Raw genomic sequence first — 9,998 nt, 5'->3', positions numbered from 1 at the left:
TCGCCCCGCGGGTTATTTTTGAGTCGGATGGATCTTGCCATGACATACCTGATGGCAGCAGTAATAGGGCAAAGCTGGGCGAGCGCTTTTTGGGAAGAAACGTAACGATTGTTGGCGAATTAGCCTCTGCGCTGCGGAGTCTGTGGGAGCCTCGGGGGTTCAGGGTTTGTTCCCCTTTGTTTTGAAGGGAGGCTTTCGGTTTGACCCCCCCTTGAGCGTATTTAACCAGGTGAGTTGCTGGGGCTTGGCGAAACGCTCACCCTAGACCTCACCCTCAGTTTCCGAGTTGGAATCAGTCGGGTCGGGAAAGACCTTTAAGATCCCCAAGTCTGTCTGTAATGTCACGGGGGAAGTCCAAAACACCAGCAAGGGGTTCTGCTGGGCTGGACCTAAACGCACTCAGAGACTGTGCTTTCCTCTTTTATATTTGTTTTTACAAATACATGTTACATAAATATCTCGGGACAGAACTATCATTAGTTTGGGATATATGGATTTTTCTTGTTGTCGTTGATGAAAGTTTCCCTTCAAAGATTTTCATGTTCACACCCCGGTTTTGGTGGAGATGCATTGTTTGCAGCTCCCTCTTTTAATTATCTTATGTATTTGCTTGGCACAAATTTTCATATTAGCGACAGTGGAAAGGAGTTGGCAAACATATACAGGCAGTAAAGTTCTTAGGTTCATCTCTATGCTTAGTTTTACATACTTTGGTTTTATTTCTACACATGGAATTCAACCCTTAATGTAGGAAACCTTTGAATATTTTATTTTAAAAGAAGTTTTAGGAGGAAAAATGCAAATACAACTGAAATGTACTGGCCTGCATGGAAAGCAAAATAGTGTTATTTGTGAAAAGCGATGTACCCTGTAGGCCAGTGTGAGGTTGTGTACACACTCTTGAGGAAAAGTGGGTGGTGAAGAGGCAATTCCTTTTTTTCAGTTAGGTTTTTGGTGTCATGGGAATGTTGTCGGCTAGTTTTAGGGGAAAATTAAATTTTCCTGTAAAAATATATACTTGCGCTGACACGACTATAAGAGTTTGTGTAAGAGACAGAAATGAAACCAGCTGAGACAAAAATTAAGTGAACAGATATTCTTTTTCTTCACGCTGTGATTGTTCCTTTCTGGTGTGGTGCTAAGTGTCCTGCATCCTTATGGAAAACCTGTCATGTTGGTAAAGGCGTTATGTCATAAGTCATAAACGCTTTTAAAACTAGGATTTTACCAAAAATAGTTATTTTCTAACTTTCACAGAGTAGGTACAGACCAGTCTTTTTCAGTTGCATCTGTTTTCAGGAGAAGAGAGTTTTATTTTCTAAGTTTTGCTATTTAGAAAATACCGATTACAATTAGCTAAGCAAACGCAGAAATAAAATAAGTAAAAATATTTTCTTTTTTCTTATGGCTGCTTGGTCCTGTCTTCCTTTTCACTTCTGTGCTTTCCAGTTGGATTAATGTGCCTCATGTAAACCAGATAAAAGAGCATATGTCAGACCATTTTCTGTACTGTAATCACATGTCTAAATCACTATTAGCCAGTCAAATTGTTCAACCGCTTTATCCCATTATAGGAAATGTTCCACTGAATGTTCAGTCTAAGTGCAGTCTAAGTAATGATAAAACAAAGAGCCCTGTATTAAACCGGCAAAGCCAAAATAGAATAATTCCTTAGCTATGGATGTCTCCATTAAAGAACAATACCATATTGGAAAATGCTGTAGGTTGGTATTTTACCTTCTTGAAGGCCATGTTTTTAAGCAAATTCAACGAATTTCAGCAGACAGATGGAAAACTGCCTTGAATCTGCTTTTGTGAGGTGCCAAGCATTTGCAACTCTTCCCAGCAGTAGGCTTGTAGTAAGGGAGCCCGGGGTTCTTCAGTAGGACAGCTCTGCACAAGTCTCTGTCATCCTGCGTTTTACCTGGTTATCCATGAAAAACCCAGTGGTGCTGTGGACGCAGGTATGTATAGGGAACAGCTGAGGTTTCCTATAGGCGATGAACCAGGAATCGGCGGTGTCAGTACCTGGAGAGTAACTGATGCTAGAGCGCGATGCCTGAACAGCTTTTTGTCATTGTTTGAAGGATATAGCTTCGTGAATAACATTGTCGGGAGACTTAATCTTGGGTGAACAGTTCATTTTTATTATTTATATTGTAACTGTGCCTAGAGGCCAGGGCACCATTATACTACATACAGTACAAATGCATAAGCAAAGATTGCTTCTGCACAAACAATTTCTTAATTTAAATGCAAAGATAAGACAGCATGTACATGTAAGAAATGTATTGGGAAAGCACAAGGGAGCTGTGAGAATGCTCTGAGCAAAAGAACACGCAGAAGTTCAAGTACCCTGGCTATCTCAGCATCGGTGAATGATTCATAGGCATCAGACTCGGAGGGTATATTTAAAGGAGGGTAGCATTGTCACCCTGAGGATTTTCACAGCTAGCTTGTTTCCTGCCTGAAGTGCTAGACTCGTATTCCTTACGTTTCGACAACTGGGTATCTGTATAGAGCAGCAGTTCAGATCTAAGAGGTAGAGCTAGGATAGGCCACGCAGAGCCTTGAAATTGAGAGCAAGTAGGTTGTTCATGAGGTGGTTCATCGGGAGGAACACACAGAGCTATAATCAAAGCAATGAACAAGGAAAATATTTTTGTAGCACCAGCTTTCGGATGAATTTAGAAGGTGGAGGGATTGCACTTACGAAAGCCAAAAAAAGATAATAAAGTTGCGTTACTGAAGATACGAAATGATGTAGGAGAAAGAAACTTTCAGGTGCGTGGTTAAAAAAGAAGTCTTGCTGGTATTGTATGGGAAAAATAGAGATAGTCAAGGGTCATCTCATTGTATGGCCTGAAATGTGGGAGACATAATTCCTGTGCTTGGATTATACCTCAGCTTCCAGGCTGTGGGCCTGAAGGGTAGGAATGTGATCAAAAAGAAGTTGCAGGGGAAGAGCATTGGTTCCGTTTTAACTATATTGTCATGGCATGAACAGCTGGTTGCTCATGAAAATGTATCAGAATAGTATTGTACAGGTGCAGTAAACATTTTTGTTATCTATTTTAAGTACTAGAGCTTTCTTAATCTATCCAGGTTATAAGCAGCACAAACAGATGTATCTTCTTAGCAAAAATTTAGTAGCAGAAGTCTCATTGGTTGTGATCGTGTTAAGTTACTTTGTAAGTCAGTATCTAAGCTCATTTTAAGTTTTATTTTCAGCATGCGTCAGACTTCGATGTATGCTACAAATTACTTTCGCAAATCTGTGTAGTTTAAACCAGCATAGGATAATTTCAAAAAGCATGAAATTTGTGGGAAACTTTGTGTGTGTTTTATTACTTATGTTTTGATTTTCATCCTAGTTTTTCATTACTTTGGCCAACGTAAGCTGCACTAGGTTTTCAAAGGCCATAGATTTCACACATGCAGATAGTTTTGAGGACACGTAAGCATAGCATTTTTGCCAGGAAATGATTATTTAAGAATTTTTATTATTACTTTAGCTGCATTTGCATTAGGGTAGGCCAATATTTAAAGACATCTACCCTCATTTCCAAAGAACCTTAACGTGTTGGGTGGATTCTCTTTATAGCTTAGCTGTGTTTCTTTAGTTCCTCACACACCTTCTATGTGATACTTGTAGTTTTTCCTTGCCTGCCCTTTTCTCACTTCAAAAACTAACATTTGCAAATGTAAAAACATAAAAATGTGCGTAAATACATGTTCACAGTTAGGGAAAGTCATTGCTACCTGGCAAGGTGGAAGTCTTTTGATGGATGGGCTTTGTTTATTGTATGGATAAGGGTTAAGGTATTAAAGCAAACAGTGGCCTATGCTTCTGCCTGTACCAGCCATGTATCAAAACGTTTGGCCAAAAGCCAGAAGGTACGCACTCGATCACACGGTGTGAAGAGATGAGGCATTGGAGAAGGCTTCAGAATCAGGACATGACATCAGCTCTTTGAAGGCCTTTCTGATCCGTTGTAGAACAGGACTGAGCTACGTGCACCAGGGTCCCCTGGGAACTTTGTGCCATTTTCTTCGGCAGCCCATGCTGCATTACTTCCTCCATCAAATTCATGTTCCCAAGCAATTCCCCAACTGCCTTATGTAGTTCTTGCTTAGGAGCCTGGCGTAAACTGCTCATAAATCTATTTTGCTCAGGAGGTAAATGATTTCCAGTAAACAATCTCTGTATTAATCTCGTGATTTTCGGTTCTTGATAGGACTTATGTGATGGACCACCATGAAAGTTGTTACACATAGTGGGTTTTACAGAATTCTTTTGCCACGTTATCAAAGCTGTTAAAATATTGATTAACGTGAAATGGTGTCTTCACTTGTGTCTTAAGGGTGAGTGAGATTAGGTTTAGTGTTGGAAATAGATGTTTTTCTAGAACCTTAGCCTATAGATTTCACAATTTGAAACAGACTGCACTTGCAAATGAAGAATTCTTCAAGTTGTGCTGTGGGTTGGTTTTTTTTTTTTTTTTGACATTGCAGTTGTTAGTTTGTTAATGTTTGTCTTGGATGATCTGTAGCAGTTTTCATGAGAGGACCTCCGAGAGCTGTCAGACAGCATCATGACAGACCAAGTATGATGACAGTCTGTGAAATCTCAACATACTAGGTATATTGGTCATAAGATATGTCTTTGCAGAGGTAGGAATAAGAACCCAGTCTCTTGGTTTCTACTCTCTGAGCCATCTACACACCAGTCATCTTTTCATCCTGTATTCAATGACACAGGAGACTTTTCCCAGCTTAAAACAATAAAACGCTTTAATTTTCTTGGCCTTGCTTGTGGATATTTTTTTTTTCTTTCTTGATAGCGTATTCAAGTCCTACTAACTTCTTGTCATTGTTCTTTCATAAGATAAGTAATTGGAAATGGACGTTTCTATTCTTTGCTGTCATTTGAGTTGAGAGATGGTTTTCCAAGGCAGTTGGCTTGCTGAGAACAGGTAAGCTCTGCCCTTCTCAGGCCAGAGTTTGCTTTTTTTTTTTTTCCCCTCCTTGGCCCAGCTGTCCCATAACAATGTTGGAGGGGTAGCAGGGTCATGTATTGAAAATAGATTTTCCTTATCCACCGCTAATGATGGTGCCTGTATGTTCTTATACACTGATGCTGTGGATTTAAGTTTTTAAGGGATGTTATCATAGGTACACTAAAATGTTAGGAAATGGTAAACAAGTGACTAATAATTTCAAAAAATATTGAAAGCTTTTCTCCTTTCTATGTTTACTATATTTGATTATCAATCCATGCAATCTGCATGATTCGTATACTTCGGATAAATACAGGTAAGCAAGATGTTACTGTAGCAGTACTGTTTGCTAGTAACTTGCATTGAATTCTGGTTTTTCTGTTTTCTTTTTTACTGTTTTTTATGAGGAGGAGGACGCTAAGCGTTCCCATTCATGCCACTCCTGAGTATATCAGATGGGGTAATCAAAATAAGTTTGAGCACTGCTTCAAGAACTACGTTCAGTAGGTTTTTCTAGTAGCATAGGCGCTTTCATTCTTTTGAAAGAAAATAAGATGGAAGTAGGCAAAAGCCCTTAACATCTAGAGTATTTATTACTTAGAGGGACATAGGCAGTGAGGGTATGGAGCGCATCAGGTGGTTATTTTCCCCAAACACCATAAATCTTAAGCTGGTTCTGGCAGCGACAAGAAGCGGCCGTGCTGCCCTCCCTCCGCTACCAGCTGTTTGTTCTCTCCCTTGTGCTGACCCAGGCATTTGTGTAGCCATGTGGTGAACTGCATTGGGAAACTGATCTGGGTTAAAACTAACCTGGCAAAGAAACGTGTTTGTGATAGCATGAGGGAGGAGGCCAGAGCAAGCGGCCAGGCTGTGGGAGAAGCAGAGCCACGGCTTTTGGTAGCGCTGCCAGCTTAAAGTAGGATCTGCGACGCTACAGCCTCCTTGGTTGTCTGAAAATGTGAGGGTGTTTGGTTTTTAGGCTGACTCCTTTGAGTTCGTCGATGTAGGAGTTCTTACAGGAGATTGTGAGAGACTTTTACAGCCTGTAGTCATGTTATGTATGCCGGTTGGTTGTTTAAAAAAAAAAAATGTTGTTGAGAGGGTTCTTCACAGCATATAGACAAGTGAGTTGTTCTCATCTAACTGATTTTTGCCCCAGACGTTGGCATGGATTGAATAGGGAACTTTGGTTCTCACTTTGATCCTCAGAATCATTTTTAAATTGAATATTCAAAGTACCCTAAAATAATAGTATAAGTAAAATGGTTTATGTTGACAATAGTTTCTGATATTCTGGAAGCTCCTTCCTGCAAGTGTATCGATATATAGACATTATATTAAAATAACACTAGATCTTGCTTCTTTCAGAATATTCTTCCCTTTCACATTTTTGGAAGTATTTTTATTAAATCACACATGCACCGAATCCTATTGCCAGCCATTCCAATATAAATATATAATTACTAATATTGAATGCTGTACTTACCAACATTCTAATTGCTTTTCTTGAAGAAACTGCTGGAAGCCCTATCAAACCAGGATGTTCCTCCCCCACCCCCACCCCTTGACTTTTGGCTTTGGGTGGGGGAAGAAAAAAAGAGGCCTTTTTTCTCTTCTGCTGCATCATTACTGACAATAAGTTCTTGCCAAAAATAGTTTTAATTAGGCTATCAGAAAAAATAATCTTGAGGAAAATGTACTGATTTTTTTATTTTGCCTGTTATATTTTTATATTCCTTGGAGCATGGGCAGTTGAATCACGTGTATGGCACAGTAAGATAAGAGGATTTTTTGGTAGCGAAGATGTGGTCCAAATGTGCAGTCTCTGCCACTAAATGTTTACCAGCATCTTAGGTGACTGTACAAGAGCACTGTCTGGAAGCCTTGGCTAATCCAGAATGACTTCTGGAACATCCCAGGGTTCGTGGAACCCGGGCTATTCCGATAACGGTGTCTGCCCTCGTGTCTTTCTCTGGCAGTGAAGACTCTCTATCTGCAGTGTTCTCAGTGAAAGTTTTCTCAACAAAACATGATAGGATGGCTCTGTGTTGTTTATTAATAAAGGGGGGAGCTATGCTGTACTAAACTTCGGGAGAGTTATTAGTAAGCCATTTCATAAATACAGACTCTGAATTACATGGGTTTTTTCCTGAAGTGTGGAGTTCAGAAGCACAGTGAAATGCCTTTAAATAAAATGAATATTTAGTTTTGCTGTATCACCACAGATGAATGGAACTATGTGGCCAAAAAAGACTTCGGGGTGATCTTGCTCATCCTTCTGTGCTGTGTATCTGTACCATTTCTGACAAATGTTTCTCCAACTTATTTTTAAAGTATTTGGTGAATGCAATTCCACTGCATCTCTAGGCAATTGGTTTCGGTAACCAATTTTCTAAAGTATAAAACAAATATTCTTCACTGCTGATTAAGCCCGTTGTCTTGTATTACTCACATTTAAGACTCCAGAGCTGAAATGGAGAAAAATTTTTATAATAAACTTTTACTTATTAGGAGATCGTCTCCTTTGTTCTGCACTGAACAATTTTAGCCTTTATAACAACATAATGTTGACTTACCTGATTTATCCTTTGAAAGTTCGCTAGTCTTTATTAAGTTTCACTTGCTTGACATGAGCCACTTCTAAATTTATCAGAATGATTTTTATTAAGATCTTGTCCTCTAAAATGTTTATAGCCCTTGCCTCAGCCACGTGTCGTATGCAGCTCTTCTGCGCGTGTGAATTTCCTCACGCCGGTCCTGGAGGAAGGAACTTTCCTGCAATGCTCTTCCACCTTGATTGAAATTAATTTGCAGATAAATACCCTTTGAGTGCTCTAGTTCCTTGTTGCTGACCTGTCTTAGGGCAATTTCACCAGGGCTGTATTATGGAAGATGATCACTCATAGTTTAGAGATTACTTCTAACTATAGTGTGAATTTCTTCCAGTCCTGCTGACTTGAATTGCCCTGATTATTTAGCCCAATAACAAAATCAGTTTTTCGTATTAGCTACAATAAATCTGTTCTATGAAGGCTGAAATACAGAGAAGGGCATTTGATTCTGTTTTGTTATCTGTTTGTTCTTCTTTAACGTTGTTATGTACTGATTTTGTATTTTTATTCTTACTTCTAAAATATTTCTGAAACTTTGTTTGCCTTTTATATTGCACAGTGCTAATAATGCATGCTGTGCTTTTATCTCTTTCGATTTTTATCCCTGACAGTTTATGCTGTTCCTTTATATTCATTAAAATGCCCTTGTTTCCATTCCTAATATGATTCTTTCTAGTTTCAGACCCTTATTACTGGCTGCTTTTGATGCAGCCGGTATTGTTCATACTACGTTCCCTATCTTTCCCCTGCATTGGAATACTTTGCCATTGTGCATATTCGAGTGCAATAACTGCCAGTCCTTGTTTAAATCGCAAACTCAAGGGATTCTATTCGCAAGTTCAAAGAGTTTGCTGAAATTTCTTTTCTTATTTCAGTTAATTGAAGATAAAAAATTGTTCTCCTTTTTCTACTGCTCTCATTTTTTCCCCTTCCTTGGCACAGTGAATGCTTCTCGTTACCACTTCCAGCCAAATCACTGTACACATTGAGATGTTTAAAATGGAGCCTGCCCTAATAGAGTGAAGTGTGAAGTAACTGCTCTTCTGGCATCCTCAACTTTGTGAAACAGTTGTCCTCAACATTTTCACAAACATGTTGGGCTGTTTTTTCTGTTATTTTGGTTTTCTAGTAGATGTCTGGGTGATGAAGGCCTCCTCTTACCCTCAAGATACATGCTCTGAAAGCTTCTGTTAGTTGCTTTGAGAGGTTTACCATCTTCCCCTCATTTGGTCAGTGGAAGTTTTTCTCTGCCGGCCTTTCCAGTTCCGTAGTCCCTAGATCCCATTCTCTGTTACTTATGCTTTTATTTCTACTCCAGCTTTTTTCCTTCTCCTCTGTTGGGTTTTTTTTTTTTCCCTCCTTGTAATAAAAGCAAGTGGGTATAATATTTTTTTCTTACTGTGGCCCACCAAACTGCACAAGACGAGAACTTCACTTGGAAATGGTCCAGATGCTTTTCATTGTGAAGAAAGTCTTGGAAAAGGGGATTTTGAAATAAAATTGAAAATAAAGTGAAAAGAACTGTTAATTTCAATTTCCTTAAATGTCACCACTTATAAACGGGGCTAATTCCTGGCTGTGGTTGTGTTTTGTATTGATTAGTGGCATGGTTGTCCCTAGCAATAGTGTTCTGGCACCTGAAGCGCTCAGCTTCTTCACGGTGGCCGTGTCTGTGCTCATAAAAAACCCAACTGGGAAAGTTTGGAGTCTCTGGATGCCATCATCCCCCTTGTCAGATTATTGCAGCCGTTGCTTTTACAGTTTCGACCTGGGCCTGCCGGCATTCTTCCGAACGGTTCTCAAGGCTGGCCCGAGGGTTTGTGTGGGCCACGCACTGTTCCCAACCCAGTTTACGTGTGGCTGCTTTGTTTGGGAGTTTGGGAATGAGATAGCATGGATGTAGGCTGTTCTGTGCTAGTCGGCCTCAAGGCCAGCATCATCAACTATGTTTAATTTACTAGTATAACTATAACCCGTGGTGTTTTGGTTTGGTTGGTTTTCTTTTTTTTTTTTTTTTTTTTTTTAAAGGAGGAATTCAATGAAACTGATAGAATTCTCATCAGTTTTACTTTCAGCCTCCTGGGCAAACACTGTGCCACAGTTAATGTTCTCTAACCCATGGGGATGTAAATTTAGGAAGAACAGCTCACAGCAGAATTGCTCTAGAGGGAGCAGAGGAGATGGGATGTACAAGCCGTAAGGCTCTGGGAAACGCTGGCTTTCAGTGCTACTTCAGTTTTCTGACACACAATTTTTCCTGGTTCATGTTTTGCCTAATTAACCTTGCATCAGGCATCCTGGTAGAGATTTATACAAAGGAAAGTGCAAAACAGATTCAGCGGGAATTCTAATTTATTTTTCTGGCTGTGTCTTCCAGAAACCCGTT

The 9,998-nt window shown here is 39.7% G+C and overlaps 1 protein-coding gene across 1 annotated transcript in view; it reads left to right on the top strand.

Moving 5' to 3' along the window:
• Positions 1-9,998, top strand: part of KMT2C (lysine methyltransferase 2C) — a gene marked incomplete at its 5' end in the record, with an annotated part of 219,835 nt that overhangs the window by 907 nt on the left and 208,930 nt on the right.

The sequence above is a fragment of the Egretta garzetta genome, unplaced genomic scaffold, assembly GCF_000687185.1.
Source record: "Egretta garzetta isolate BGI_Z169 unplaced genomic scaffold, ASM68718v1 scaffold117, whole genome shotgun sequence".
NCBI lineage: Eukaryota > Metazoa > Chordata > Aves > Pelecaniformes > Ardeidae > Egretta > Egretta garzetta.
The sequence above is the reverse complement of the archived record's forward strand: the minus strand, read 5'-3'. Positions and strand labels throughout refer to the sequence as shown.